This window comes from Colobus angolensis, unplaced genomic scaffold (assembly GCF_000951035.1).
Source record: "Colobus angolensis palliatus isolate OR3802 unplaced genomic scaffold, Cang.pa_1.0 Scaffold101, whole genome shotgun sequence".
NCBI lineage: Eukaryota > Metazoa > Chordata > Mammalia > Primates > Cercopithecidae > Colobus > Colobus angolensis.
The window spans coordinates 8,828,573-8,843,120 of record NW_012111031.1 but is presented as its reverse complement, the minus strand read 5'-3'; the positions used below and the strand labels follow the sequence as shown (position 1 = coordinate 8,843,120).

General features: G+C 39.1%; 1 protein-coding gene and 1 long non-coding RNA gene across 4 annotated transcripts in view; one reads left to right on the top strand and one right to left on the bottom strand.

Annotated features, from left to right (window-relative positions):
• ENOX1 (ecto-NOX disulfide-thiol exchanger 1) overlaps window positions 1-14,548 on the bottom strand; it is a 612,013-nt gene that overhangs the window by 241,231 nt on the left and 356,234 nt on the right. The window lies entirely within an intron of this gene.
• LOC105510489 lies at window positions 2,933-14,435 on the top strand. The gene is made up of 4 exons (XR_001001566.1): window positions 2,933-3,029; window positions 9,692-9,735; window positions 13,381-13,398; window positions 13,865-14,435. It is a non-coding gene; the product is annotated as an uncharacterized LOC105510489 (long non-coding RNA).

Sequence of the window (14,548 nt, the reverse complement as noted above, 5' to 3'; positions counted from 1 at the left end):
TAATCACTTCAGCCTTCCCTTTTCATTGCTTTCTTTCTGAAAGCTCCCATGAGGAAAACATCTCCAATCTGGGTGATAGCTAACCACACACTCTTAGAACTTTCCAGGTTCCACAGTAGTCTGTCCCCCTTCTTCCTAAATTCCATCCAACAAGAAAGGAAATCAAGGGAGGGAACAAATGTAAATACTGAGACAATGCAGGCATCTTTGAAACAAATGATCATCTTCCTTCTTGTGTGTTTGTCCTGTGCCTTTTTTTTTTCATTAAGTGCCAAGACAATTTAATTTGTCTACTGCCATATAAAAATGGCCTCATTTTGGAATCTACCTCCCTTTCGGAACCCAGGTCAGTTCAGTGGAATATTTGTGGAGTGACTACAGCATGCCAGACACTGTCTTAATGATGTCTGGGCTGAGAGAACAAAATGAGCCTGGACTCAAATTCTCCATCACACTGCCACTTGCTCAGAGCTTTGTGACCTAGATTACCAGAATTTTCAGTGGCAAGGATTTCCGTTTTTTTTTTTCTTCTTAAACCTGAGTTTCTTGATGGTTGAGTACATCCCAGTGGCTCCTTATCTCCTAGAATGCTTAAATGCCTACTGGGCCTATGGCTTTTAACTCACCCGCTTGTAAACCTCCATTGATCTCTCCTAACTGGCTGCCTCTCTACGCCCTCCATGGCTATTCTGCCTTCTGGGCTTACCTTCTAGTCAAATACTTGGAATTCTCCTGTTTATAAGCCCCATCTAACTTCTGCCCAACCTTCAGCCTTGGCTTGCCAGTTTAATCTGTCTCTACTGTGATCCACATCCCCAAATCAGCTTGGTTCTCACATGCCTCAAATTGCCCCTAACTCCCTCATCCAACAATCCCATATTCCTGTTTCACAGTCTTCATGTCCATCCTGGGGGCACAGTACTCTTTGACTAAAGTTTAGAATGATAGTCTCCGGTTAGTCCTGTCCTACTAGTCAAACCCTAATCTCAATCCAGCTCTGGCAGCTGCGATAATCTTGAGTACAATATGAACTGGCAATCAGCAAGTGGGGTAGCTCAAACAGAACACTGGCAAATGACATTTGCCTTAGAGGGCCATGAGAACAATGGCCTCTGATTAATACCAAAGAAAGAAAACATCCTGAATATTTCTTGAACACCTAGAGCAATGCCTAGTACACAACAGAAGCTCAAAAAATTGGCAAATTATAGAAAGATGTCTTTTAAATAACCTATTTCAAATGTTCAGAGATATGATTGCCTATTGTAAGCTTCTTCTGGATAAACTGTCTGATTCATGTGTATATCCCAAGGGCCCAGCACAGTGCCTGACATATATAGGAGGTGTGATAAATATTTGTTGAACTGAAATGACTTTGTTGAGAAAAGTATGTCAATGTCACTTTGTGGAGGATATCTACTTTCCCAGGAGTGTGGATGAGCAGGACATCTTAGGATGTCTACACTAAAGGATCAGCTTGGTTGGGCCCCTAAATTTACATGCCAAGGTGTTCTTAAGGCATTATAGTATGGGAGTCTATCAGATGGACATGGACCACAACAGGAGAGGGGTAGGAACCCTGCAAGATAGTCTGTGCCCTGACTTACATTCCCCCTCTACTGGAATTCTCTGGACCTTTGGGTTTCATCCAGGATGCAGGAGATCTTTTTGACATCTTTTTTACTCATTCATATGCAAAAGGAGAAATCTGGGTCTGGCCAAGCATCTCTGATGCTGGAAACATACACAAGCATAAAACAGCCAGCTATAGCCCTTCTAATGGAGACCTTCATAGCTGCCATGACAGCTGATGGATTGGTGTAAGGCTAGTGGTTTCGAAGTTATATTTTGTATTTATTGTTGAAGCTATCAGAAATGTAGAGAACACTGAGGTCAGTCAAGAGTGTATGATTTTCCAAGTATATTAAAATGTGTTTGTGTTTTCATACAAAATATAAAGCATTCATCTTTAAAATGTTCACAGCAATCAATGTCTTTAATTGAGCAGAAAAGCATACGCAGATATAGAAATGTTTAGTCCTAGCTGTGTCTCCTGACAAACATCTTCAGAGATAAATTTCCACAATGGATGTTTCAATTAAGACAGTAATATTTATTGAAAGGTAAACCATAAATGTATAGCCACTGGAAACATTATTGAACAGAAGTAATTTATGCTGCAGCTGGTGCACTGCATTTTCCCACTGCTTTGATTTTATCAGCATTTGTCAATTAATCAACATGAACTTTGTAAAACACGTTCTCTTATTAGCTGGAACAGGCAATTGCTTGCAGACTTTGCAGGAGAGGTCATTTAATAATTTGCTAATTGTGCAAAGACAGATTTAAATTAAAAATAAAAAAGGTAAACTCTTATTACCACTGTACCTAAATAGGACTTTGTTTAAGCTTAGCCTTGCCAATTTAAATATCGTCAATGGTTTAATTTTTTAAAAAACTTTAAATGGCAAAGAAAGATTAAGACGAAGATCAACTTAGCTCCAGGTTTTTAAAATTTAAGAGCATTTTTGTTTGCACCTTTGCCATTTCAAAGAGTTACTAGCCTTGAGGCTATAGTGATAAGACAAATCGACTATATTTTATTGGCAGAAAAGTGAAGAGAAAAAAGAAAAAGCAAAAGAAACAGGAAATGCAGCAGCACAAAGAGCAATCCAGTGGTAAAGTTCTTTCTTTGTTTTTTTTTCCCCTTTTTTACCTCAACTCATTCTTCATTCCTCTAGATGAGATGTCACCTCCCTACTTTTGACTGCTGGTTCATTTTCAGTCCAGTAAGTGAGAAAGAAGCTGAGTCAAGCCCCCTCTTTGGGTAATCCATGCACCAGCACACTCGCCAACTCTCCTGGCAACCAAGAAAGTACTTTAACTCCGAGCGGCATCACCACCAACAAGCATTCTGCAGCCATTTAAAAGGACGCGACTGAGTTTAAAACGGGTAACATACCTTGGAGAGCGATTTCTACACTGGGGTCTGCAGGGCTGAATCGAGAAATCCGTACCATCTTAGAAGTGTAAGTGAAACTTAAAATGAAATGGCATGCCTTAAGGCATTTATAAGAGTAAGAATTCTGCACAGAGTTCACCGAGACAATGTTTGTTGAATGAAGATGGGCCTTGCCAGATACAGTGTAGGCAAAGTGCTTTGCTGCTGAGCTCCTTTTATGAGTTTAGAGGCCCAAGTCGCTCTCTGCCTGCTCAAACTGGCTTATCAATCCGTTCCATTCCATTCTGTTCTCAGTTCTAAATAAGTCATTATTTCAGGCACATTTCCCTAAGCAGACGCAAACACTGTTTTCCAGTGTGAGACTCCCTTGGGCAAATTAGGTTTCTTGGAAAAGGGTCAAGGAGCGATCAAACAAAATCCCTCCTAGAAACAAGCGGTTTCAGGGGACACTGTGATTCATGCAGGCTACAAGTCACATTTTATCCACTGCTTGGGCAGTAATGTTCAATCTGACAGGGCCAGTTATGGGGAGCAAAATCCTGCTACCTGCAGTTTCTTTTTAAGGTAATAATAAATGGGTATATTTCTTACGGAAACAAAACTGATGATCATAAAACAATCAGTGGAAAGTTTCCTTTTCTAATATTTTGAATTAAAAGGTGTTAAACACATTTTAATTTCTTAATAAAACTGTAGTAAAATAACTTTCATAAGGCAAAAGTTCATATCTTCTATTCTCACAGTCTTACCTAACAAACATGAAATATTTCTAAAATAGATACTTCTTAAAATTGTATTTTTTTTTGAGTCACAGAGAGAAAAGTCCCTTTTACGTTCTTTTAATACTTGCTTTTATTAACCTCAGCTTCAGTCAGCTCACTTCCATATATCAAGATTCTTTCTACAACTGAAGAGACAACAGGTAAACGCAAATGTGGGAAGGGAAGCTTCTTGGTAACATAATAGCTGCTCCCTGGCAGGAGTTATTTCTATCTAAAGCATATATGCCATATTAAGAGGCCACAGTGAAAGATGAAAGGATAGAATGGCAGGTTTTCACTTGTTTTTGACATTTTAGAATACTGTAAATAAGTTTGTTTCGATTCAAACAGTTCCATTACCTCGGAGGTAATGGAATCATTGTAATAGCAATGGAATCATTTGTAATAGCAAATGAGCAAAAATTGATCATTTGTAATAGCAATTTTGGAAGTGTTCAAAGCTTGTGCTTAAGGAGTATTATTGGCATTCAATATAGTCATACGATATCAAGCAGATTTACAACCTTCTGTGTGGTTATCCCTGCTCATCTTTATTTAAACGTAAGTTCCGGCTGGTGAGGTAGCTTAGTATCCTCATGGATTTTGGCTTGTTGGCCATCCCCAGCCAGAAAATCGGGCTCTGCTGGACACCCTCACACTTCTCCAAATAAACCTTAAATTTGCAAGGTGAAGTGGGGGGTGGCAGATGGCAGGAAGAGTTCAACTAAGAAGCTTACAAGGGCAGTCTTTTAAGAAAATGTACCTGGGGTTTTGGTTTTATTCAGGTACGACGAGGCCAACAGATCAGGAGGTGACTGCTATTGAGAGGACAGTTTGTCACAGTTCCCAAGAAAAGCAGGCATGTCAGACCATACTGGGCCACCAGGGTCAGTAGGAGGCAGAGGAAATAAGGGGAAAATGTGGGCAAGGGCCTTTATTATGGTTTCCATGGAAAGAACGGGCAAGACAGAGTAAGCAGCTTAGGACAGCTAATTTGAGTAGTTTCAGCAGGCTCTGTGGTATAGGGGTGGTTCCTAGTCATGCAGTACCTGGCCCTGGAGTGATTCAGGGCAGGTAAATAGTGTTCTGGATTGCAGGAGCCTGATAAAAGGAAGCAGGTAGTGGCATGGACTCAGGATTGGTTGGCTTGAATATCAAAGGCGAGCTCACAGTCAAGACGTTTACTGTCTCTAGGAATCAACTGACCCTGGAAGGTTGAGCATCCCAAGTCCACAAGGCCCCAAGATGTCAAAGCATTGTAAAATACAGACATTTTTTAAACAGCAACAACGTGATTAATAGAAGCCTGTCTGAAACACTGCTATAAGAAACATGAAAACAGAGCTTTTCAAACTTCACTGTCCACAGGGATCACTGGCCACAGGGTATTTTGTTAAACTGCAGATTCTGACTCATTAAATTAGGTAAAGGTTGAGACTTTGCATTTCTCATAAACTTCTTGGTGATGTTGGGACCACATTTTGAGTAGTTAGAAGGGAAAATATCACTAAAGGTCTTCTCTCTGGCTCATCTTCTGTCAGGAAAGGGGAAGGACCTTACATACTGAGTCCTACCTTGAACCAGACGCTGCAAGGCATTGAATATATATATTTGGTCTTGTTTTGCTTTAAGGGCAGCCTTTGCTAGTGGGAAAATTATCCCAATTTTATAGGTAAGGGAATGCAGGCTGGTTAAATAACCTGCTCTAGGTCATTTAGTTAAAAGGTAGAAGACATAAATGTATCTGGCCTAAAAATCCAATTTCCCCCACCACAATGTAAGTACACATGGCACTGCTCTGATGGAAAATAAAAAGTCTTTTGGTAAAGGCTTCATAAAATATAAAGCCCATGAACTTGAATAGTGGCCCATTTACAACTTGACTTCTGGAAAGAAGAGAAATTCAGAATGGTATTGATTATCTCACAATTAGAAGTAAACGGTGTTTATTAATGTTATTATTTTATCACAGCCTTCACAAAACACTTTAAATGGGATTCCTTATAAAACCAGTGTTTTTATTTAAAAAAGAGACATACATGTACACTGTAAGATATATACAATAAAAAGTGAGTCTTGCTCCTAGTCTCCTACTTCTACTGCTCACAGACAACTACTGTGAAGTGTGTATAGCCTTCCAGAACTGTTTCTATGCAAATCATAAGGGTTTCTCATATAAATTCATTCATTTGGTTATTCTAGGCACTTGGGGAAAAGCAGTAAATAAAACAGACAAAATTCCTTGTGTACATTATATTCCAGTATGAAGATAGCACCACAAATAAACAAATAAGTTATCTATTATGTCAGATGGGGATAAATGCTAATGGAGAAAAAGGGGAGAGGGGACAAAATGTTTTCAAGTACGAATTCAGTAGTTAAGGAAGGCCTCACTGGAAAGGTGACAGTTGAGTACAGACCTGAAGGAGGTAATCCTATTCCGTACTTACTTTTTCCTTTAACAGTAGGTATTAAATGCTTCACCACAGCAGGGCTTACAGATCTTTCTTTTCTTTCTTTTCTTTTCTTTTCTTTTCTTTCTTTTCTTTTCTTTTCTTTTCTTTCTTTTCTTTCTTTTCTTTCTTTCTCTTTCTTTCTTCTTTCTTTCTTTCCTTTCTCTTTCTCTTTCTTTCTTTCTTTCCTTCCTCCCTCCCTCCCTTTCCTTCCCTTCCTTCCTTCCTTCCTTCTTTCCTTCCTTCCTTCTTTCCTTCCTTCCTTTCCTTCCTTCCTTCCCTTCCCTTCCTTCCTTCCTTTCCCTCCCCCCCTCCTTCCTTCCTTCCTCCCTTCCTTCCTTCCTCTCTCTCTTTCTCTTTCTTTCTCTCTCTCTCTTTCTTTCTTTTTTTTTTCTTTCTCTCTCTCTCTCTCTCTTTTTAAATTATCCTTTAAGTTCTGGGATACATGTGCAGAACGTGCAGGTTTGTTACATAGGTATACACGTGCCATGGTGGTTTGCTGCACCCATCAACCCATCATCTACATTAGGTATTTCTCCTAATGCTCTCCTTGCCCTCTACCCCCCAACAGGCCCTGGTGTGTGATGTTCCCCTCTCTGTGTCCATGTGTTCTAATTGTTGAGCTCCCACTTATGAGTGAGAACATGCAGTGCTTGGTTTTCTGTTCTTGTGTTAGTTCACTAAGGATGATAGTTTCTGGCTTCATCCATGTCCCTGCAAAGAACATGAACTCATCCTTTTTTATGGCTGCATAGTATTCTATGGTACATATGTGCTACATTTTCTTTATCCAGTCTATCATTGTATCTATCTATTTATTTTGAGATGGAGTCTCTGTCACCCAGGATGGAGTGCAGTGGCATGATCTCGGCTCACTGCAACCTCTGTCTCCTGGGTTCAAGCCCTTTTCCTGCCTCAGCCTCCTGGGTAGCTGGGATTACAGGTGCCCGCCACCACGACTGGCTAATTTTTGTATTTTCAGTAGAGATTAGGTTTCCCTGTGTTGACCAGGTTGTTCTCAAACTCCTGACCTCAAGTGATCCACCCACCTCATCCTCCCAAAGCGCTGGGATTACAGGCATGAACCACCGCCCCAGCCTACCTTATTCTTCTTAAAATCTCCATTGCACTCTATTGTTTGCATGTGTCATAACATTGCTGGGCTTTTGTTATTTCCATAGGTGGATGTTTTAGATTAATCCTGTTATAGTCTGTTAGATGATCATTTGAATGGTTATAAAAGAGACTTGGGGCTTGTGGTATAAAGCCTGATTAAATAGAAGGAAACCTAAACTAAGCATGGGAAGCTATGAATGAAAGCCCTAGCTGTGCTACGCTTGCTATTATCACTGAGTATTTGTGGACTTCCTTTTTTACTTTCCTGTTCTGGCCTCATGACAGGGTTTCCATTTTCCTGCCATATCGTAGGCTGTGCTGTTGTCCACCAGGCCCAGGGTCATACGTAGGTGATTCTTCAGTTGGAGACCTAAGTGACATCCTTCCCACAGCAACATCAGTGCCAAGCTACCTGTAACCTTGCAGAGTCCAATAAAAACTTGCAACCTTTCCACATTCCCCACCAAGGAAGTACAGGCAAACTTTTAGGGCGCAGTTTACCCTCTGGGCTCTGTGCATGCTCTCCATGCTTAGGAGGAAAGCACATGAGCTTCCTTAAAACAAAAACAAAAAGCCATACATTCCAGTGATGTTTACTTCTGCAGATAGAGATGTGTAGCACTGGGCCATATGACAGAGTGGATTTCACCTTTAATGGAAGATTAATTTATCCAATTGATTAATATCTGAGGCGATCCCTGGAATATGCCAGCACTCTGCCTGGCACTATAGGAGGAACAAATACCAGTGCAATATGGTTCTTGTCCTCTGGTGTTAAAGGCAATACAGCAGGAATGAAAAGAAAGGGGAGAACACTATTATCCGAGGTCCCTCAAAGATCCCTCAGAGAGCTTTTAGAGCCAACATGTAAACAGGTAGGGAAGTGTGCAAGGGATGGAGGTGCTACAAGGGGGCCTTGGTAAGGGATACGTGTATGCGAGTGTGTGTGTGTGTTAGGAATATGTGTGAATGGAAGGTGAACAATAATTGCACTACAAGCAAAGGCCCAGATAAAGGAAAATATAGGTGTTGTACAGGAAACATCAAGTAGCCCTGTTTAGCTTAAAGAATGTGGGGAGTAGGTGTAGATGACAGGAAATGTTAGTTGGAGTAAGACTGGCAGAGGGTCCTGAGTCCTACTTTGCTATTAGATATGAGATAGATAAACGAGTTTTAAAAGATTAAAAAATTACCATCAGCTTCTTCCTCTTTTGTTTTTGCTTTATTTGGTGGGGGGGCGGGGAAGCATTGTGCATGTTGGTTTTATAATTTCTACTTCTTATTCCAGTAATTTTAAAAAATCAGTTTAGCCTTTATTAAAGTAATATATGCCCATAGTTTAAAAAGGCGAATAGTAATATAAGGCCTATAATCAAAAAATAATACTCCCTTCCCCTACTTTGCCTACCACTCCCCCTTCCTGCTTCTCAAGGGAAACTTTTTTTTTGTTTTTTTGCTTTTATTATGAAAGATGTTTATTTTCCAGATTATATAGGTAAGACTTTCGCTGCAACCAATTGTTCTTGGTTTGGTTAATCTACAGTCTTGTCCAGCACAGGAAAACTAGCACTGTCCAGCATCTGTAACTAGGGAGGTTGAATTTCACCATGGGAGAGGAAACCACTTTTAACTATGCTATCCCTATACTTAAGTACTGTGTGTATACTAATATTTATTAAGTTATAATTTTTAGAGATTATCTGCCTTACTGCTATGCAGAATAAGGAAAATTTAGCACTCTGATACTATCACACGCTCCCAATAGCAACTTGGGGTTAAACTGATATTCTAGTTTACCTTACTACGACCATGTAATATTGTTTACTACCGAGACAAGTAGTAAAAGAGAATGCGTTCGATGTTGTTCAACATCTTATTTTTCCTGGTGTTGTCTTTTATTTTGCTTACCTCTTTTGTGTATGCATAATTAACCGTTCATGAACTATCCAAAATAACTACAGAACTTATATTGAAACCATTTTTTTTTTTACACAATTAGCCCACTGGTTAGTCTACTGGATCTCTTTTTCCCTGGAGGAGCCTCCCGTCCAGTCCCTCTGGTCTAGGGGTTTTCCAGGCCAGCTGCCCACCTGTTGTCCTGGGGCTTCTTTTTAACACCATCTTGCGAAATCCCTGTGCCTCTCTCCTGTGTTGGAGCCCCCGCTTCCTGGATCCCATGGTTTCCTCTTTGTTGGTTTACATCCTCATTTTTGTAGAGCACATTCTCTAGTAGCTTCCTGAGAAAAGGTACATGGGAGGTGAATTTGTTGAGACCTTGTGTGTCTGAAAATGTCTTAATGCTACTCTCATACTTGTTTGTGAGTTAAACTTGTCATTGAATTTTAAGTAAAATGTAATTTTCCCTCAAAAGTTTTAGGCTGTACTTCATTGTCTTCTAGCTTCCAGTCTTGCAGTCTCAGGCCACTACTATTCTTTTTACCAGGTATGACCTTTTACATGTGACCTGTGTTACTCCTCTGGAAGGTTTTGGAATCTTCTCTTTAATCCTGGTATTCTGAAGTCTCAGAGTAAAGAACCTTAATGAGCTAATGAGCTATTGAGAATCTTTTCTTACCCATCATTTTGGGCACTTTATAGTATCTTAAAATCTGGAAAACAGCATTGTTCCATTTTGACAATTCTTCTTCTATTATTCTTTAGTATTTGTCTCTGAACCATTTTTTTCTTGTTTTCTCCTTCTGGCATGCCTATGGTAAAATGTGGAACCTCGTGGATTAATCCACTACATTTCTCACCTCACCCCATCTCCATCATATATGGTTTGGCTGTGTTCCCATCCAAATCTCATCTTAAATTGTAGCTCCCATAATTTCCATGTGTTGTGGGAGGGACCCAGTGGGAGACACTTGAATCATGGGGGGTGGTTTCCCCCATACTGTTCTCATGGGAGTAAGTCTCATGAGATCTGACAGTTTTATAAGGGGAAACCCCTTTTGCTTGCTTCTCATTCTCTCTTTGCCGGCCACCATGTAAGATGTGACTTTGTTCTTTCCTTGCTTTCTGCCATGATTATGAGGCCTCCCCAGCCATGTGAAACTGTGAGTCCATTAAACCTCTTTTTTCAATAAATTATTCAATCTTGGGTGTGTCTTTATCATCAGCGTGAAAACGTTTGGACGATCTACTGTCTAGAAAGTTTCACTTCTATACCTGTGAATCATTTTATATTCTTCTATACGTTTAATTTCCAATACCGCCTTCTTATTTTCTAATTGTTCCTGTTCTACAGAATACTTTTTATTTTATGTATATAACAGTGTCTCTTATCTTTCTGAAGTTACTATAGGTTTTTAAAAGCTTTTCATTTGCTTCCTGAAATATTTGTATCTTCTCTGAGCCCCTTTAGCCCCTTTCTCTGTTTTTATCTCTATATTTTATTCTATATTTTATGTCAATAGATATCCTCAAATATCAAGTGGCCCTTCATTACTCATTTATATTTAAGAAATATATATATCTATTTCATATATATATTATATATGAAACAAATAATTCATTTATATTTAAAACCGGTGGGTCCAGTTTCCAAGGGAAACCCTGAGTGTAGACAGGGTGTGCTTTTTCCTTGACTGGCATCCCTCTGAGGTAACAGAGTGGGGAATCTTACCATTTCAACAGGGACTCTGACAATCAGTCATTTTTTGGACTGAATTTCTGCAGATAAGAATCTCCAAACCCTTGCCTAAGGAGCCAGTCCCTAGCTGTAGGTTCCCTGGGAGCTATGTCAGGGAATAGTCCAGGAGGGTTTCACCTGTTCTCTCTGTGGAGTTTCATCCTCTCTCCTGGGCCTCATCCCTGAGTCCAGAGTATCTCTGATTCAATGTAGCCTAAGACTATCCCTGATGCTTCATACAGGGATGGGGAATTGGTAGTGGCAGTGTGAGCTAGGGAGGGCAGGGCCTAACTACTCCATGTACTGTGCTGCTCTGAAGCTCCTGGCAATCGATTCTCCTTTTTCCAGTCTCAATACTCCAAAACCTCCACAGCAACCCATGCATGAACGTGAAGACTTCGCTCAATGCAGCTCATCTATACCTCCTCCATCACTGCCATCTTCCACAAATTGCCTGACATCTCACGTTCAGTAGCCTCTCCTCTGTTTGTTCTGTCTCATTTGCTTTGTGTCCCTGCTTTATGGTTTTTTTGTTTTGTTTTTGTTTTTGTTTTTGTTTTCAGACGGAGTCTCCCTCTGTCACCCAGGCTGGAGAGCAGTGGCCCGATCTTGGCTCACTGCAAGCTCCGCCTCCCAGCTTCAAGCCATTCTCCTGCCTCCGGAGTAGCTGGGACTACAGGCGCCCGCCACCACGCCCGGCTAAGTTTTTTGTACTTTTAGTAGAGACGGGGTTTCACCGTGTTAGCCAGGCTGGTCTTGATCTCCTGAACTTGTGATCCACCCGCCTCGGCCTCCCAAAGTGCTGGGATTACAGGTGTGAGTCACTGTGCCCGGCCGTTTTTAAAATTTATTTATTTTTTATTATACTTTAAGTTCTAGGGTACATGTGCACAACATGCAGGTTTGTTACATATGTATACATGTGCCATGTTGGTGTGCTGCACCCATTAACTCGTCATTTACATTAGGTATATCTCCTAATGCTATCCCTCCCCCTTCCCCTTTTTAAAAAATTCCTTACTAATTTCAGTGAGATTTATTTTTTATTATTTACTAATTTTAGTGAGATTTATTTTTTATTCTTTATTAATTTTAGTGAGAGTAATTTTAGTGAGATTTCTGGAATAGGAATATATGAAAGCATGTGTTCAATCTAATAAAACCAGAAGTTCTAGTGTTACACATTTTATTTTGTAGTTATATGTACTTATGTATTTTGTTTGGTCTAGTTTGTTCGTCCAGAGAACTTTATGAGTTACCTGAAATCAACTACTAACCACCTCACAACTACTTTTAAGGAGGGTATTGACAAAATCATTTTACTTCTTTGTTATTTTTTAGGGATTATCAGGCAAAGTCAAGTTGACTTTCCATAAATTTTATCTTTATCCAGATAACAACATTTTGTTATCTTGGCTGCAGAAGTTTGGACAAATAATCAATTTGAGGTAGACGCACATCAATTTATCAAAAGAAAGAAGGAAGAATATAAGGAGGAGGGAAGAAAGAAAGGAGAAAGGGAGGGAGGGGGGAAGGAGAAAAAGGAAACAGACATAAAACATTTTAAAATAGAACAGCAGGAAGACTGGCCCAACTAAATACCTATACTAAGAAAAGCTATGTACATTCACTAAGTAAGAGGAGAAATTTCAGAAAATCATCTGGCTTTAAGATAATTCCAAACAATGATCACTGACTTGGAAGGCAGTTAAGGAATTTACGTCATTGAATGTTAATGGTCAAACTACATTTTATCATTCAACAAAATGTACACAAAATGCATATGAAAAGCAGTACAGCCTGCAACAAAACCTACCATATAATAAATTCTCACAATTACATGTCCAGATCAACTTTTAACTATATACTGACCCTTATCGCTCTGAATATATCTACTTTTTGGCTCAAGAATGTATGCATATATGTATGTACCAAGATATATATGTGTGTATTCCTCCCCTCATCTCCCAAAGAAATTTATGTCTGCTTGCAGGTATTCCTTTTACTTGAATGTATGTTTATTTTCCTGATTATATTTCTTATAAATTTGTCTACCTCAAATTATGTAGTCCTCTATCCTCTGTCATACTCAATTATGGACCAATAACTTTTTTAAAAAAGTTAACTATGTTGTCAACAACATCACTTTCAATGTAGCCATCATCATATCTTTGAGCTTAACAAGATGCTCAACTTTACAGTCAGACTGACCTTATTTTAAATCCCCCGCCTTCCATTTACTAAATAAACTCCCCAATAGGAAAATTGACATATTCTCTATTTTGCAGGATTTTATGAGAATTAAATCATACAATGCATATAAAGAACCTGGCATATTGTAGCTACCCAATTTTAAAAAAGCTATTCAAATCAGAATATGAGATGATATTGAAACCTTAAGCTGTTTAAAAGTACATCTTTTCCAAGTGACTAGTTTTTCATTTCCATTTTTAGGCATCACATCACTGGTAAGCTGGTCACCTGGAAGCAACGCATCAGTGCAACGCATCAATTAGCCACTGAAAAGGGGTGTGCAGAGCTCTTATAGAAAATCAGGAAAATCATTATATTGATTATATTAAGAAAATCAATATATTGATATCTACTTTTATATAAGTAGGGGAAAGGGAGGACTGGACAAAAACAATAAAGGAAAGTATTTCGCCCAGAATCAGTTTCTTGACCCCTTTGGAATTCTATTTGTTTAACTACAAAATTAGGAGACTAGATGAAGTCCCTCCAAGTGTTCATGATAAAGAGTTCTGTGGTTAGATGATTTTGAAACATACCTCGATCATCTCATGCCTCCCCCTCCCCATTCTTGAAGCTCTGAAACACATGAGTATATTCAAGGCATCGGTCCCATTTTGTTTTACCTTCTATTATACAAACTTACTTGACTACAGACTCTCCCCCTTTTTTCTTTTGTTTCAGGTAGTATTTATTGACATACTTTGGAAAAGACTGGATGAACTGATCTGCAACTTCCCACTCTAACATATGTTTCTCTGAGTTTCTACAACTTCAGCTAAATGTTTTAAGGAAGAAAAGGAAAACAGAATATGTTATAATTTTTATTGATTGATGCTTTCTCCTATAGCAGCATACAAATTTTAGAATGGGAGAAAAATCTATTATGATTTCAATGAAATGAGCTAGTTTTTAAGTATAGCTTAATATCTTGTCCCTATGTGGTACCATCAACATTTTAGACAGATGAACACCAAACCATTGACTGAATTGCTGTGTAGTGGATTTGATTTGATTATAAAGACAGTTAAATGACCGGGGTACCTCTGGCAATTTTGGCAATCAATAGGTAACATGAATCAACTATGTAGTGGTCAGACTGGCTACCCAGTGATCAATCAAAACAGAAAATAACTGAGATAAGTTAATCCTTAGGTTGCAGGACTCTACCATGATATCAGCACAAAACTCAAATTGACATTCATGATGAAAAAAATTCTAATGCTGTAGTTATACAACAAACTGCTAAAAGTATTTTTGTTAGCAAAACACTTTCATTTTTCTATCAATCTAACACTTATTTTTATCTGAAAGGAGGGTACTATGCTGAATGTCACTGGGACTAAAAGGATGTGTAGTAGGAAAAGGGCCA